This window comes from Equus asinus, chromosome 9 (genome assembly GCF_041296235.1).
Source record: "Equus asinus isolate D_3611 breed Donkey chromosome 9, EquAss-T2T_v2, whole genome shotgun sequence".
Classification (NCBI taxonomy): Eukaryota; Metazoa; Chordata; class Mammalia; order Perissodactyla; family Equidae; genus Equus; species Equus asinus.
The window spans coordinates 8,135,295-8,154,008 of record NC_091798.1 but is presented as its reverse complement, the minus strand read 5'-3'; the positions used below and the strand labels follow the sequence as shown (position 1 = coordinate 8,154,008).

General features: G+C 38.1%; 1 protein-coding gene across 3 annotated transcripts in view; it reads left to right on the top strand.

Annotated features, from left to right (window-relative positions):
* Positions 1–18,714, top strand: part of FAF2 (Fas associated factor family member 2) — a 59,461-nt gene that overhangs the window by 941 nt on the left and 39,806 nt on the right. The gene's annotated exons all lie outside the window — the stretch shown is intronic.

Genomic DNA, 18,714 nt, shown 5'->3' with positions numbered 1-18,714 from the left:
CACATCTTAAAAATGTTTACCCCGTGAGGATGTTGTGGAGGTCAGATGAGTTTATGGATGTCTGAAGGGCTTTGTAAACTGTAAAATGCTGCCAAACTTGGGATAGAATTTGTTAGTAGCATACTTATTTCCTAATATAAAATGTGTTGTTTATTCATTAACTTAGCAGTATTTACCAAGAACTTTAGTTCTCAGGCACTGCTATTAGAATACCATTTATTGAGTGTGATGTTGTAAATACTTTACTGAACGCTTAGCATACATTATCGCATTTAATATAACAACCCTATGAGATTCATACTGTTATAATCCCTATTTTACACTTGAGGGATATGAGGCTTAAGAAGTAACATGCTTAGGTTATACAGCTAGTGAGTGGTAGTCAGATTTGAAGCCAGTCCGTCTTTCCAGAACCTTTCCTGAGCTTTTGATGTGTGTCCTATACAAACTGTGTAAGTATCAGTGTACAACTGAGAGTGAAATGCAAATCCTGTAATATCCTTTTTTTCCCCCAAGTTCTCACTTTTCTGTTAATTTCCTTGATTAGATTTCACTGTAGTTAATTTTGAAGTGATTTTTTTCCTCTTAAATTGAGCAGTGGGTTCCAAGAGTGTAAATGGGAAGATACTATCATAGAAGTAGTTGACATTTGATTGGAGTTTTTGTTTTTGTTTTTGTTTTTTGCTGAGGAACATTGGCCCTGAGCTAACATCCTCTGCCAGTCTTCCTCTTTTGGTATGTGAGACGCTGCCACAGCATGGCCACTGACAGATGAATGGTGTAGGTGCTCGCCTGGGAACCAAACCTGGGCATTTGTGGGCGTGGAAGCAGAGTGCAAGGAATTTAACCGCTGGGCCACCAGGGCTGGCCCTTGGTTGGAGTTTTAAGTAGAGAAATCGATGACACAGCAAATCAGAATCAGAATGAATAAAGAGCACACAGCTGGCTTTCACCTCCTGTAGACCACTAGTTTCAGAGTTTTGTTTAACTTTGGCAGACCATTTTACCCCTTACAACTCTTCAGGAGTAAGCCCCCTTGCTGTTTAAGTGTAATGAGGTGATGCGGGTTATAAATCGTGACGTACTTAGTCTGGTACTGGAAGAACATGAATACGTGGTAGCATGTCTGAGGTAAAGTGCGTAGGAACCTCCATTTTTGTCTTCATTGGACATCTCAGTAAGAGAGGTGAGTAGCAGGTTAAAGTTGTTTTAAGATTGCTTTATGAAATTGGACTCAATAAGGCAAATGCATTTTACGTTTATCTGTTCTTTAAGCAATTGCTGGATCAGATTCATCATCCAGATTGCCATTAAACAGTCTTTGAAATTTACCAGGTGTCAGGCATTATACCCAGTATTTGATATACGTTGACTCTTTTAGACCTCTTAACACTATGTTTTTTTTGTTTTGTTTTAAGATTGGCACCTGAGCTAACAACTTGCCAATTTTTTTTTTTGCTTTTTCTCCCCGAATCCCACCAGTAGATATTTGTACATTTTTAGTTGTGGGTCCTTCTAGTTGTGGCATGTGGCATGCCGCCTCAGCATGGCTTGATGAGCGGTGCCATGTCCGCGCCCAGGATTCGAACCAGTGAAACCCTAGGCCTCCGCAGCAGAGCCTGCAAACTTAACCACTCGGCCATGGGGCGGGGCCCCTGCTAGATAGTTTTTAACCATTATGCTCAATCCTCAAAGTAGCCTTGTAAAGTGCTATAGGTGGTATGCCTGCTCCTAGATGAGGAAACAGATCTATGAAGTATTTGCTCAAGGTCATTAAGCTATTCAGTTGTGGCGATGGAATTAGAATTAGAAATCTGGCTGGTCTGGATCTGGACTTCAAGGCTGAGCTCTTTCCACTGTACTTTGCTACTTTGAAGGAGGAATAGAATTTCAGCAGGTAGTGGGCAGGAGGATGCTCAAAGCTGAGGAAACAGCTCGAGCAAGGTATAGAGTTGGAATAGTGTGGAGTGTGTTTGTTGTGATGGATTTAGAGAGTTGGAAGTGGAAAATAAGACTGGAAAGGTAAATTAGAGCCAGATTTTTGGAGGTCTTTCAAAGCTGTGCACAATGGTTTAAACTTTAATCTGTAAGCCTGGGGTGCCATCAAAGGTTTTTCAATGCTAGGTTTCAGGTTTGCTTCACTAAGTGTGGAGCATATGCTTGGAATCTCCACAGGGGTCAGGACAGAACAGGGTGACACTTCTAGGAGCTAGTTCTCAATATGTTGCTTCATTTGATATATTGAAATTAGCAAAAGTAAAATATTTTAGAAATCTTAGGTTTCCTCTTTCACTTTTTCTTGTGACATGTGATTTGATTGGAATTCTCTAGAGTATATTTATCATGCTTCTCAGTCCATTTAGTGTCTTCTAAGTTTTTCTGGTTATCCTTCCTTCTGTTTATTTTGGAACCAGTTGAGTATGAATAGCTGATGCGGATATTTGTTTTAACCTGCTTCAAATGGGAAAGAATAGGTTTTAAGAAGAGCTAACACAGGTATAGGGAAATTACTTTTACTGAAGTCCATTTTCCCAAATTTCCAAATATAGTAGTCTCCCCTAGTGCCTTGGTTTACTGCCTCTGGTTTGCTGTTTGAACACCTGGAGAAGGATGACATGGGCCGAGAGAGAAGGGACTAAAGGAGCTATGCATGGCCAATGAAGGAAGGAACGATCCTTTTCTGCTTGTTCCGGAGTAAAGAAATTTTGAGATTTGAAGCTGGTTTTGTTTTTGATATTGTCTAAACACTCACTGAGCATTTACTTCATCCAAAGTGTTCTAGATGCGTTATTTCATTGACTCTTCCCAGTAAACAAATGGCGTAGGTTCTGGTATTGGTGAGTAAACTAGGATCAGTAGGTAACTTATCCAAAGTTAGTGACGAGTTTAGATTTGAATCCAGAACTCTGGATTGTCTTTCCTGCCACCTGGCACTGCCTCTCTGGCCCTAAGTGTGGATTTGTTTTCAACTACAGCTAAGTGAGAAGGGCCCACAGAAATTGCTATGTGGCAGTTTTAAGAAAGAGAACATAGCAAAGCAAGTCCAAAAGTGTGGTTCTAATCCTGGACATCATCACTAATGGTAATTCTTTTAATCTCCTCTACATGAAGATGCACTTTTTAGAGATTAGGGAAGAGTAATCTCCAAAAGTGGGAATGAACAAGAAGGACAGTTCTCTCCCTCCGTACCCTCAGGTATGAAGGAGAAAATGGGACAGAGAGGGCATCAGGGGGAGTGTCTTAGGGAAAAGCCAAGTCTCAGAACATGAAGGTGAAAGAAATGTTCAGGGAAGTTAAGGATATAGGGGATGTTGCTGATAGAGCAGGGCTTTTATTTCTGTGGAACAGAGTCCTAAAAATGTGGTGTTACTGGGTCAAAACAAATGTACTTTATACATTTTAATAGCTACTGCTAGGGCTGCTTTCCAGGGAGTTTTGGCAGCTCACACTCCCACCAAGAGGATGTAATAGGCCTATTTCCCCACATACTTGCCAGCATTGGATGGTATCTTTTTCCGTTTTTGTCGATTAGATTAAAAAGTCCTTATTTTGATTTGCATTTCTGGTGGTAATGGTGCTTGTGGTTTTTGGTTTTGTTTTGCAATAAGTTGAGTTTGGAAAGCTATTGCAAACACTTGTTTTGAAGCTATTTCAAATAGGAAAGAGTAGGGACCTAAGAGTGAGGGGTTGGTTTCTCAGCATCTATTTTTTGAGAGATTATGCAGGTGTCAGCTGGTGTATGGAAGGTGTTTGCTTTCTGGGCAAGTTGGTTGCAGAATAAAAGTGCTGATTTTAAGATGGAATCCCATTGTTCCATGAACTCGTGATTATGGATGAGATTGAGCTTCTTGTGGCTATTTACAGTTAGTTATTGTATAAATTGCCTGTCTATTATTTGTTCATTTTCTCAACAGAAAATCCAACAATTATTTGCAGTTTTCTTGTCAATTTTTAGAGTTCATTATATAAAAAAGGATAATGGTCATATATAGCAAATATTTTCTTTTTTTTTAACATTGGCACCTGAGCTAACATCTGTTGCCAATCTTTTTTTTCTCCTTCTTCTTCTCCCCAAAGCCCCCTACTACGTAGTTGTAAATTCTAGTGAGTTCCTCTGGTTGTGCTCTGTGGGACGCCGCCTAAGCGTGGCCTGATGAGCAGTGCCATGTCAGTGCCCAGGATCCAAACTGGCAAAACCCCGGGCCAGCAAAGTAGAGTGTGCGAACTTAACCACTTGGCCATGGGGCTGGCCCCGCAAATATTTTCTTTACGACATCATTTGTCTTTGATTTTGTTATCTTTTCACCTGCATTTGTTTAAAATTATGTTATCAAATTGGCATTTTTTTCTTTCTGGCATTTTTGTTTTGTCTAAGAATGCCTTCCACTTAATGAGGTTATACAAAGGTTCTCTTCGAAGTATTTGATAGTTTTTTAAATGAGATCTTTAATCCACGTGGAATTTTATTTTCTGTATATATGAGATGAGAATCTACCTTTTTCCAGAAGAGACTAGGTTAGCTGAATAATCCACCCCTTCCCCCACTGATTTGAGTAGAGTCGTCCCTCGGTATCTACAGGGGATGGGTTCCAGGACGCCTATGGGTACCAAAATCCAAGGATGCTCAAGTCCCATCTATAAAATAGGGTAGTATTTGCATATAACCTGTACACCCCCTCCCATATACTTTGTCATCTCCAGATTACTTAATACCTAATCCAGTGTAAATGCTACATAAGTAATCGTTATACTATATTGTTTAGGGAGTAATGACAAATAAAAAAGTCTGTACATGTTCACTACAGGCGGAACCATCATAGGCCTTTCTCTCCAAGCTTGGTTGAATCTGTGGATGGGGAACCCATGGATGTGGAGGGCCAACTGTGGTCATCTTTATGGTGCTGCATTGTGTTTCACTAACCTGTCTCCTGGTACCATTACTGAATTAATAACAATAGTTTTATACTAAGTTTTGATATCTGATAGGACAGGAATCCTCTATTTTTTTTTAATTGTTGGTAATCCTTACAAGTTCTTTTATATACATTTAAAAATAACTTTGTACAGTTGTGGGATTATTAGAGTTGAATAAAATATATGTATTAATTTGGGATTGGTTAACATTCAGGAACATGTACATCTTTTTATTCAGATGTCACATAGCCTTTAAAATATTTTTTGTAACTTTCTTCATCTGGATTTTATGCATTCCTTATTTATTCCTAGATGTTTCGTAGTTTTGGTCACCCTTGTAAATGGGATATTTCTTTATTTCTAAATGGTTACAAAGAATTTATGGTTAGAAAGAAAGGCTGTTGAATTTTGTCCATTTGTCTTGATTTTTTGCATCTTTATCTTCTATCCAGCCAGCCCTAGTGGTCTAGTGGTTAAGATTCTGTACTCACTGCCGCAGCCCGGGTTTCTTTCCCACTTAGGGAACTATACCACTCTTTGTTGGTTGTCATACTGTGGCGGCTGTTTGTTGCTGTGATGCTGAAAGGTATGCCACTGGTATTTCAAATGCCAGCCGGGTCACCCATGGGAGACAGGTTTCAACAGTTTCTAGACTAAGACAGAGTAGGAGGGAGGACCTGGCCACCCACTTCCAAAAAATTGGCCGTGAAAACCGTATGCTTGGCAGTGGAGCATTGTCTGATACAGTGCCAGAAGGTGAGAGGATGGCGCAGGAATACCTCATAGGAGTCTGCTCTCCTGTACACAGGGTCGCTAGGAGTCGGAATCTACTCCATGGCACTAACAACAATCTTCTGTCCCGTTTCTTTTCACGTTTTCTGATCATTACTAATAGTTTTCTTGTTTGATCTCTTGGGCTCTTTTTTTTAATAACAACTTTACCCTGGGTGTGGGTGAGGATGACATTGAGGAGCTCCCAGAGGTGGTTCCTGGGGAACTGACTAATGAGGAGTTGTTGGAACTAGAACAGGAAAGCATAGCTCAAGAAGAGGCAAGAGAAAAGGAAACTGCAGGAGAAGAAAAAGAGCCTCCAAGAAAATTCACAGTGAAGGGTTAGCAGAAGCTTTTGCAGACCACAAGAAGCTCCTTAAAAAGTTTGAAAACATGGACCTCAACTCTGAAAGGTTTTCATTAATAGAGAGGAATGTTTATGGTGCATTTTCTGCTTATAAGCAAATCTATGATGAAAAAAAGAAAGAAACCAAGCTAACCACCATGGACGTATTTCTGAAAAGAGTGGCCCCTCCTCAAGAAGAGCCTCGGGCAGGTCCTTGAGGAGGTGTTCCAGAAGAGGCCTTGTTATCATCGGAGATGACGGCTCCACGAGTGTTACTGCCCCTGAAGGCCTTCCAGTGGGACAAGGTGTGGAGGTGGAGGACGGTGATATTGATGATCCTGACCCTGTGTCCGCCTGGGCTAAAGTGTGTCCTTGTGTCTTAGTGTTTAACAACAATAATTTAAAAATAGAGAAAAACATTATAGGATAAGGGTATAAAGAAAGCATATATTTTTGTACAGCTGTACAATGTTTGTTTTAAGCTAAGAGTTATTAAGTCAAAAAGTTAAAAAATTAAGTTTATGAAGTAAAAAAGTTATGATAAGCTGTTTAGTTTATTAAACAAAGAATTTTTAAAATAAATTTAGTGTAGCCTAAGTGTCCAGCGTTTCTAAGTCTGCAGTTGTGTACAGTAGGGTCCCAGGCCTTCACACTCACTCACCACTCGCTCACTGACTCACCCAGAGCAACTTCCAGTGCTGCAGGCTCCATTCACGGTCAGTGCCCTATACAGGCGTACTATTTGTTATCTTTTATACTGTATTTTATTATATCTTTTCTGTTTAGATACACAGAGACCATTGAGTTGCAGTCGCCTACAGTATTGGGTACAGTAACCTGCTGTCTGGGTTTGTAGCCTAGGAGCAATAGGCTAGGCCATGTAGCCCACGTGTGCGGCAGGCTATACCATCTAGGTTTGCGTAACTACACTATTGATGTTCACACAATGACAAAATTGCCTAACAAATCATTTCTCAGAACATATCCCCATCGTTAAGTGATGTATGACTGTACATGGTTTCAAAGTCAAATCTACATGTAACAATTATTTAGAGAAATCTGGCTTCTATTCCTCTCCCTTAGACTGTTCTGTTGCCTCCCTTCCCTAACAGATAAGCTTAAAATTTAAAAAAAAAGTTCATCCTTCCATTTTTTTAAATAAGTAGTATGTATATGTATTTGTGACCCTCACTCTTTTTAAAAAAGATAAACAGTGGTATATAGTATACACTTTCCTCCAATCTATTTTCTTTTTGAAGATTGGCACCTGAGCTAACAACTGTTGCCAATCTTTTTTTTTTTTCCTGCTCTATCTCCCAAAACACCCCTGTACATAGTTGTATATCTTAGTTGTGAGTCGTTCTAGTTGTGGCATGTGGGACGCTGCCTCAGTGTGACCTGATGAGCAGTGCCATGTCCACGCCCAGGATCTGAAACCTAGGCCGCCGCAGCAGAGCACGCGAACTTAACCACTCGGCCACGGGGCCAGCCCCTCTCCAGTCTATTTTTATACCTAATATCTCCTGGTAATCATTGCATAGTAATATAGGCAATTATTTCTCTTTTATATTTACAGCTATGTAATACGCTGTTGTGTGGATATACCATAATTTAGCCTTCTACTGATGGACGTTTGGGTTATTGCTCATCTTTTGCTGTAATGGTATGGCAATAAGTAGCCTTGTACATGATTTTTTATTTATTTATTTATTTTATTTTTTATGAAGAAGATTGGCCCTGAGCTAACAGCTGTACCAGTCTTCCTCTATTTTATGTAAGATGCCCCTGCAGTGTGGCTTGACAAGCAGTGCTAGGCTCACGTCCAGGATCCAAACCTGCAAACCCTGGGCCATTGAAGCAGAGCGTGGGAACTTAACCACTATGCCTCCAAGCAGGCCCCCATGACTTTTTATTTTTTGCTAGCGTATCTTTGGGATAGATTCCTAGAAATATTTCTGGATCAAAGCTTAAATGTTTATGTATATGCATATGAATATGTAACTTTGCTAGATATTGCCAAATTTTCCCCCATGAGGATTGTATCATTTTGTATTCCCACTCGCAATGTATGAGGCCTCCAACGACCTCACCAAGAGAGTGTGTTGCCAAACTCAGGATAGTTTTAATTTACTTTTTTTGTGTGAGTGAGGTGGATCAACTTTTCATATATTTAAGGACCACTTGAGTTTATTTTTTATGAATTGTCCACCTTGCTCACTTTTCTATCAGATTATTGTCCTTTTTCTTCTCTATTTTAAAAAACTCTATATTTTAAGGATATTACCCCTTTGTCTATGAAATAATTTGTAAATATTATTCCCAGGTCTTTTACGTTGCAAATGGTGGGGGTTTTTTTGCCATACAGAAGTTTTTGTCTTTTTTTAAAAGCTTTTTATATATTCAAAATTTTATTTGTTTATAGTAAAATCTTTTCCCTTGTTACTTATGAATTTTGAGTCATAGTTAAAGTCTTCTCCAGGCTGTAGGAAAATTCACTTCTATTTTCTTCTAATACTTGTATGATTGGACTCTTAAAACTCAGCAATAAAGAAACAAACAGCCCGTAAAAAAAGTAGGCAAAAGATCTGAACAGATAACTCACCAAAGAAGATATAGGAAAGATGGCCAATAAACGTGTGAAAAGATGCTCAACATCAAATATCATTAGGGAGTTGCAAATTAAAACAATAATGAGATACCACCACCCACCTATTAGAATGACAAAAATCTGAAACACCAAATGCTGACAAGGATGTGGAACAACAGAAACACATTCCTTGCTGGTGAGAATACAAAATGGTATAGCCACTTTGGAACAGTTAGGCAGTTTCTTACAAAGCCAAACATCATCTTACTGTACAATCCATTGTATCATGCTCTTAGGTATTTACCTAGGTGAATTAAAAACTTGTATCCACACAAAAACCTGCGCACAAACGTTCATAGCAGCCTTATTCATAATTGCCAGAAACTTAGAAACCACCAAGATGTCCTTCAGTATGTAAATGAATAAACTATGGTACATCCATACAATGGAATATGATTCAGTGAAAATGAAATGAGCTATCAAGCCAGGAAAGGATATGGAGGAACCTTAAATGAATATTGCTAAGTGAAAGGAGCCAGTCCGAAAACGCTGCATTCTACTGTGATTCCAACTATATGACATTCTGGTAAAGACAAAACTATAGAGGTAATACAAAGAGTAGTGCTTGCCAGGGATGGGGCTTAGAAGGGAGAGATAGAGCACAGAAGATTTTTAGGGCAGCAGAACTATTCTTTATAACACTGTAGTTGTAGTACATGACATTATGTATTTGGCAAGACTCATAGAATGTATAACACAAAGAGTGAACCCTAATGTAAACTGCAGACTTTAGTTCATAATCATATACAGTTGTGACAAATATACACACCACTGCAAGATGTTAGTAATAGGGGAAACTGGAGTTGCGGGAGGTAATACGTGAGAACTCTGTACTTTGTATTCAATTTTTCTGTTAACCTAAAACTATTCTAAGAAATCAGGTCTATTAATTTTAAAAAGAAAAAAAATATTTCCTCATTGTTTTGAGATGCTGCCTTTATCAGTAGAACTAAATTTCCATACGCAGTTGGGTCTCTTTCTGGATTTTCTTTTCTGTTCCACTGGTGTTACATATGCCAGTACTACTCGTAATTATAGAGGTTTATATGTTTTGATCTGGAGGTTTAGTCTTTCTCATTCCTCTTTTTCAGGGTTTTCACAGATTTTCTTGCTTATTTGCTCTTCCAAAAGAACTTTATAATCAACTTTTCAAAATTGAAATTGTATTAAATTTGTAAATGAATTTGAGGGAGTGTGATTGACATCTTTATGTTGTTGAATCTTATACAGGAACACGGTTATGCCTCTTTTTTTTTTTAAAGTACATCTTTTTGTGACAAACACAAACATTTGTGATGAAGTTGATTCAAGTTTGTTTGGGGTTATTTCTTCAGAATGGGCTGGGCATCAGTGTCTGTGCACTCCTCTAAGTGTTTTAAGGAGTAGTCTTTGTGTAATTGACAGAATAGTATCAATTCAAAGTACGCTGAATGGAGGATTACTTGTACTGCAGATATTCTTTTAGAAGCAAATCTTTGAGGTGGATATTCATAAAGATTAATTTAATTTTGTCAGTTTTGGCGGGGGGCATTTGAAGGGCATTTCACATATTCAAGAACTCTAGTAGCCATTTCTCCATTGTATTTTTGCTTTAAATGAATAGCAAAAATATAGTAAAGTAATAAAATTGAAGATTTGATGTTAACTGCTTCATTGTGTATGTGTTTTTAACTACCATGTGTGAGAGTGCCGGAAGTGATAAAGAGCAGAAATCAATGAGTGCTGAGGTGCATGTTCCCTTTGTATTTTCCCACCAAGAAAATTTTGAAAATTTTCTCACTGTCCTGGAATATATTTAGAAGAGCAAATCTTTTCATTCTGAATATCTGGGGAATTTTTTTAAAGTGTTTTTTTGTTTATTGTAAATGTTTGTAAATTCCTACTGGAGTTAAAGTCAAACAAAAAATCCACCACCCTCAATGAACCCTCCACTCTATCTGCCTTGCCTCTTCTCTAGTTTACATTTCATTTCTCATTTGGGCTATTTCAGTAATTTTGTATTGGTACCCCAAATTTCAAGTCTCTCTCCTCTTCTGTCCAGCCCTCCCACTTTTCCCAGAATAATCTTTCTAGCAAAGATTTGAGGGGCCAGCCCCATGACCGAGTGGTTAAGTTTGTGTGCTCCGCTTCGGCAGCCTAGGGTTTCGCTGGTTCAAATCCTGGGCGCAGACGTGGCACCGCTCATCAGGCCATGCTGAGGCAGCATCCCACATAGCACAACCAGAGGCACTCACAACTAGAATATACAACTATGTACTGGGGAGCTTTAGGGAGAAGAAGAAGAAGAAAAGACACCGCTATCATCCAGGAAATTCCAAGGGATTTAGGAACCAGGGTCAAAGACCAAATATTAGAACAAAAGATGCTCCTAGTACTCTTATCTCTTAGGAAATTACAGGGGTTTTAGGAGCTCTGAATCAGGAACTGGGCTCAAAGACTAAATGTTAGAACAAAAGATTCTCCTGACACCCCTATTTACAAGGGTTTTAGAGACTTTGTTCAGGAACCGGGAGCAGAAGACCAATATATGTGTATTTTTTATTTCATAGTGAGGGTCCAACTTCATTCTTTTGCATGTGGATATCCAGTTTTGCGGCACCATTTGTTGAAAAGGCTGTCTTTTTCCCATGGAGTGGTCTTGGCACCCTCTTCAAAAATCATTTGACCATATATGCAAGGCTTTCTTTCTGGGGTCTCCATTCTGTTACATTGGTCTGTATGGCTGTCTTTGTGCCAGTACTGTACTGTTTTGGTTACTGTAGCTTCGTAGTAAGTTTTCAGATTAAGAGGTGTGAGTCCTCTAGTTTTGTTCTTCTTTTTCAAGATTGTTTTGGCTATTTGAGGGCCCTTGAGATTCCATATGAATTTTAGGATTGAGTTTTCTATTTCTGAAAAAAAGAAGGTCCTTGAGATTTTGATAGGGATTACTTTGAATCTGTAGGTCATTTTGGGTAGTACTGACATTTTAACAATATTAAGTCTTCCAATTCATGAACATTGGATATCTTTCCATTTATGTAGGTCTCCTTTACTTTATTTCAGCAGTGTTTCATAGTTATCATTGTACAGGTCTTTGACTTCCTTGGTTAATTTCTAAGTATTTTATTCTTTTTGATATTATTGCAAATGGAATTATTTTCTCTTTTTTATTTTACTGAGGTCATATTGGTTTATAACGTGTAATTTTCAGATGTATATTATTATATATCAGTTTCTGTATAGACTGCATGGTGCTCACCCCCAATTGTCTAGCTTTTATCCATCACCATACATATGTGCCCCTTTTGCCCACTCCCCGCCCCGTTCCCTTCTGGTAACCACTAATCTGTTCTCTTTGTCCATGTGTTTATCTTCTACATATGAGTGAAATCCTACAATTTTTGTCTTTCTCTGTCTGACTTATTTCACTTAATGTAATACCCTCAAGGTCCATCCATGTTGTTGCAAATGGGACAATTTTGTAATTTTATGGCTGAGGAGTAGTCCATTGTATATATATACCACATCTTCTTTATCCATTTATCGGTTGATGGGCACTTGGGTTGCTTCTACGTCTTGACTATCGTGAATAATGGTGCTGCAATGAACATAGGAGTGCATGGATCTCTTTGTATTGTTGATTTCATGTTTTTTGGATAAATACTCTGTAGTAGGATAGCTGGATCATATGGTATTTCTATTTTTAATTTTTTGAGAAGCCTCCATACTATTTTCCATAGTGGCTGCACAAGTTTGCATCCCCACCAGCAGTATATGAGGGTTCCTTTTTCTCTGCATCCTGTCCAACACTTATTTCTCATCTTGTTAATTACAGCCATTCTAATGGGTATGAGGTGATATCTTATTGTGGTTTTGATTTGCATTTCCCTAATAATTAGTGATATTGAGCATCTTTTCATGTGCCTGTTGGCCATCTGTATATCTTCTTTGGAAAAATGTCTGTTCATATCCTCTGCCCATTTTTTGATCAGGTTGTCTTTCTGTTGTTGAGTTGTATGAGTTCTTTATATCTTTTGGAAATTAACCACTTGTTGGATATGTGATTTGTGAATATTTTCTCCCAGTTGGTGAGTTGTCTTTTCATTTTGTTCATGGTTTCCTCTGCCTAGAAGAAGCTTTTTAGTCTGATGTAGTTCCATTTGTTTATCTTTTCTCTTGTTTCCCTTACCTGAGTAGACATGGTATTCAAAAAGATACTGCTAAGATTAAGGTCAGAGTGTATACTTCCTGTATTTTCTTCTAGGAGTTTTATGGTTTCAAGTCTTACATTCAAGTCTTTGATCCCTCTTGAGTTAATTTTTGTGTATGGTGTGAGATTTTTGTATGTGGCTGTCCAGTTTTCCCAACACAGTTTATTGAAGAGACTTTCCTTGCTCCATTGTATATTCTTGGCTTCTTTGTCAAAGATTAGCTGTCCATAGCTGTGTGGTTTTATTTCTGGGCTTTCAGTTCTGTTCCATTGATCTGTGTGTCTGTTTTTGTGCCAGTACCATGCTGTTTTGGTTACCGTAGCTTTGTAGTATACTTTGAAGTCACGGATTGCGATGCCTCCAGCTTTGTTCTTTTTTCTCAGCATTGCTTTGGCTATTCCAGGTCTTTTGTTATTCCATATAAATTTTAGGATTCTTTATTCTATTTTCTTGAAGAATGTCTTTGAGATTCTCATCGTGATTGCATTGAATCTGTAGATTGCTTTAGGCAATATGGACATTTGAACTGTGTTTATTTTTCTGGTCCATGAACATGGAAAATATTTCCCTTTTTTATGTCTTCTTCAATTTCTTTCAATAATGTCTTATAGTTTTCTTTGTATAGGTCTTTCACCTCCTTAGTTAAATTTATTCCTAGGTATTCTTTTTGTTCTGATTGTAAATGGGATTGTATTCTTGAGTTCTCTTTCTGCTAGTTTGCTATGAGTGTAAAGAAATGCAACTGATTTTTGTAAGTTGATTTTGTACTCTGCAACTTTGCTATAGTTGTTGACAATTTCTAATAGTTTTCTGATGGATTCTTTAGGGTTTTCTACATATAGAATCATATCATCTGCAAATAGAGTTTTACTTCCTCCTTTCCAATTAGGATACCTGTTATTTATTTTTCTTACTTAATTGCTCTAGCCAAAACCTCCAGTACTGTGTTGAGTACGTGGCAAGAGTGGACACCCTTGTCTTGTTCCTGTTCTCAGAGGGATGGCTTTTAGTTTTTTACCATTAAGTATGATATTGGCTGTGGGTTTGTCATATATGGTTGTTATTATGTTGAGGTACTTTCCTTCAGTACGCACTTTATTGAGAGTTTTTTTTCATAAATGGATGTTGGATCTTGTCAAATGCTTTCTCTGCATCTATTGAGATGATCATGTGATTTTTATTCCTCATTTTGTTAATGTGGTATATCACATTGATTGGTTTGCGGATGTGGAACCATCCCTGCATCCCTGGTATAAATCCCACTTGATGATGGTGCATGATCCTTTTAATGTATGACTGTATTTGATTGCCAATATTTTGTTGAGGATGTCTTCATCTGTGTTCATCAGTGATATTGGCCTGTAATTTTCCTGCTTTGTGTTGTCCTTGTCTAGTTTTGGTATTAGGGTAATGCTGACCTCATAGAATGTGTTAGGAAGCGTTCCATCTTCTTCAATTTTTTTGGAATAGTGTGAGAAGGATAGGAATTAAATCTCCTTTGAATGTTTGGTTGAATTCTCCAGAGAAGCCATCTGGTCCTGGACTTTTATTTTGGGGGAGGTTTTTGATTACTGTTTCAGTCTCTTTATTTGTGATTGGTCTATTAATATTCTCTATTTCTTGATTCAGTTTGGGAGGTTGTAAGAGTCTAAGAATTTATCTGTTTCTTCTAGGTTGTCCAATTTGTTGGCATATAGTTTTTCATAGTATTCTCTTATAATCCTTTGTTTTTCTGTGGTATCCATTGTAATTTCTCCTCTTTCATTTTTAATTTATTTGAGCCTTCTCTCTTTTTTCTTAGTGAGCCTGGCTAAGAGTTTGTCTTTTTTGTTTATCTTCTCAAAGAACCAGCTCTTAGTTTCATTTATCTTTTCTATTGTTCTTTTAGTTTCTATTTCATTTATTTCTGCTCTAATCTTATTTCCCTCCTGCTGACTTTGGGCTTTGTTCTTTTTCTAGTTTTGTTAGGTGTAGCTTAAGATTACTTATTTGAGATTTTTCTTGTTTGTTGAGGTAGGCCTGTATTGGTATAAATTTCGCTCTTAACACTGCTTTTGCTGCATCCCATAGGAGTTGGTATGTTGTGTTTACATTTTCATTTGTCTCCAGGTATTTTCTGATTTCTCCTTTGATTTCTTCATTGATCCATTGGTTGTTCAATAGCATGTTGTTCAGTCTCCACATATTTGTGACTTTGTCACCTTTTTTCTTGCAGTTGATTTTTAGTTTTATAGCATTGTGGTTGGAAAAGATTCTTGGTATGATTCCAGTCTTCTTAAATTTATTGAGGCTTGCCTTGTTCCCCAACATATGGTCTGTCTTTGAGACTGTTCCATGTGCACTTGAGAAGAATGTATATTCTGCTGTTTTTAGATAGAATGTTCTATATATATGTATTAAGTCCACCTGGTCTAGTATTTCATTTCAGGCCACTGTTTCCTTGTTGACTTTCTGTCTGGATGATCTATCTCTTGATGTAAGTGAGTGTTGAGGTCCCTTACTGTTATTGTGTTGCTGTCAGTTTCTGCCTTTAACTCTGTTAATAGTTGCTTTTATATACTTTGGTGCTCCTGTGTTAGATGTATATATATTCATAAGTGTTATGTCCTCTTGGTGGAGTGTCCCTTTTATCATTATATACTGCCTCTCTTTGTCACTGATTGTCTTTTTTATCTTGAAGTCTGCTTTGTCTGGTAAAAGTATGGCAACACCTTTCTTTTGCTTGCCATTTGCTGGGAATATCATCCCTTCACTCTGAGTCTTTGTTTATCTTTAGAACTGTGATGTGTTTCCTGGAGGCAGCATATTGTTGGGTCTTGTATTTTAATCCATCCAGCCACTCTGTGTCTTTTCTTTGGAAAATTCAATCTCTTTGCATTTAGAGTGATTATTGATATATGGGGGCTTAATACTGCCATTTTTTCCTCTTGTTTTCCAGTTGTGTATTCTCATTGCTTCTTTTCCCTTGTATTTCTGACTGCCGGTTTTGTGGTTTTCTGTGATGGTTTTCTCTTTATTTATGATTTGTGGCTCTTCTCTGAGTTTATTTAGTGGTTACCATGAGGTTTGTATGAAAGACCTCATGGATGAGATAGTCTGTTTTCTCATAGCCTCTCATCACCATTAGCCCAAGCAGATTACATCCCTTTCCTCTTCCCCTTCTGAGTTATTGTCGTCACAAATTGTCCTTTGCTCACTTGCAAGTTTGTGACTAAATTGAAGTGTTTATAGTTATTTTTGGTGCTCTCCTTCCTTTGTCTTTTATATTATCATTAATTGTTTACTAACCTGTTCTGTTACAGAGCTGCAATTTTCTGATTTTATGTATCTCCTTGCTCAAGGTTTTGTAAACTTTTACTTTCTACTTTCAGATAGGAGGCCGCCTTTCAATGTTTCTCGTAAGGACTAGTGGCAATGAACTCCCTCAGCTTTTGTTTATCTGGGAAAGCTTTTATTTCTCTGTTGTATCTCAAGGATAGTTTTCTCGATGGAGTATTCTTGGCTGAAAGTTTTTGTCTTTCAGTATTTTTAATATATTATTCCATTCTCTCCTAGGTTGTAAGGTTTCTGCTGAGAAATCTGCTGAAAGCCTGATAGGAGTTCCTTTGTAGGTTATTTTCTTCTGCCTTGCTGCTCTTAGTAGTTCTTCTTTGTCATTGACTTTTGCCAGTTTTACTATTTTATGCCTTGGAGAAGATATTTTGGCATTGATGTAATTAGGAATTGTATTGTTTACATGTACTTTGCAAGTCCAGTTCTTTCCCCAGGTTTTGGAAGTTCTCAGCTGTTATTTCTTTGAACAAGCTCTTAGCTCCTGTCTCCCTCTCCTCTCCCTCTGGAATACCTATAATCCTTATGTTGCTTTTCCTAATTGAGTTGAATATTTCTCAAAGAATTTCTTCAGTTTTTAAAAATCTTAGTTCTCTCTCCCCTTCCACCTGAAGCGTTTCTATATTTCTCTCTTAAATCATTAATTCTGCCTTCCATTACATCAGCTCTATTTTGTGTGGATTCTAGACTATTTTTTGTCTCATTAAATGTGTTCTTCATATCCAGAATTTGTTTGGTTTTTTTTTTTAGAGTTTCAGTCTCTTTGCTGAAGTATTCCTTCTGCTCATTAATTCTATTTCTGAGTTTTCTCGTAACTCATTGAGTTTCTTTATGATATCTGTTTTGAATTCTCTGTCATTTAGATGGTAAATTTCTGTGACTTCAGGATTGGTTTCTGGAGACGCGTCATTTTCCCTCTGCTCTGAAGTGTTAATGTAGTTCTCCATGGTATTGCCTGTGCTCCACCTGCAGATTGCTCTCCTCTGGGACCACTGTGCTCACCGGGGGACTAGCCAAGCCGCTGCGCTAGGTGGGAGGGCAGGGGCACTTTCTTGCAAACCTGTACCAGCTCTGTGCTCACGGGCAGTTTGGCTGAGCTGCTGTGCTTAGTGGGGGCTCCTTCACGGGGGCTGAGCCACACCACTCAGTGGGCTCTCCCACGGGCCAGGCTACCACTCTGAAAGTGTTAGTGTGAGCCAGACTGACCCCACCTCCTCTTACAGTCATGCCAGCCACTGGGTGAGGACCTAAACCTAGATCACTGCCACTGGGGAGGTGAAGGGGTGCAGTCACCTAGTTCCACACTTCCCGGGGATCCAGTCCACTGACCTTCAGGTGCACAGCTGCGTGGATCTCTTAGATGTCTTATTGTGCTGTGCAGGAATCCTCTGCTGGTTAATGAATGTCCATCTAGTTGTGACTTAGAGGGGAGAGACAAAGGGAACAACTCACTCTGCCATAATGCTGATGTCACTCCTTCTGGAATTGTTTTCTTAATTTCTTTCTTAGATTGCTCATCGTTAGTGTAAAGAAATGCAACTAAAACTTGTGTATTGACTTTTATTCTGCTCTTTTGTTGAATTCATTTATTCTAAGTTTTTGTATGTACGTGGACTCCTTATGGTATTCTACATATAAGCAGTTAAGTCTGGGGCTGGCCTGGTGGCATGGTGGTTAAGCTTGCACATTCCACTTTGGTGGCCCGGGGTTCGCTGCTTCAGATCCCAGGTGCAGACATGGCCCACTTGGCAAGCCATGCTGTGGCAGCCATCCCACATATAAAGTAGAGGAAGATGGGCATGGATGTTAGCTCAGGGCCAGTCTTCCTCAGCAAAAAGAGGAGGATTGGCAGCAGATGTTAGCTCAGGGCTAATCTTCCTCAAAAAAAGAAAGAAGAAATTAAGTCTGAATAGATTTAAAAAGATATATAAAATATCTTCTCTGACCACGAGATGACTTTAGAAATGAATGACAGAAGTAAAATTGAAAAATTCATAAATTTGTGTAAACAACACACTCTTAAACAATCAGTGGATCAAAAAAATAATCAGAAGGTAAATTTAAATATGTAGAGATGAGGGAAAATGAAGATTCAACATGCTCTGGGATGCAGCAAGAAGTGCTATAAAGAGGGGGAATTTATAGCTATTAAACACTTACATTAAAAATCAAGAAAGATCTCAAATCAACAACCTAACTTTATAACGTAAGGAACTAGAAGAAAAACAAACCACACCCAGAGCCAGCAGAAGGAAGGAAATAGACTAGAGCCTAGATGAACAAAATAGAGAATAGAAAAATAGTAGAGAAAATCAATGAAACCAAAAGTTCATTCTTTGAAAGGATCAACAACATTGACAAACCTTTAGCTAGAGGACTAAGAAAAAAGAGAAGATTCAAATTACTGATATCAAAAATGAAAATGGAGACATTATTACTGATTCTACAGAAATAGAAATGTTTAAAAGAGAGTAGTATGAGCACTTGTATACCAAAACATTGCATAACCTAGATGA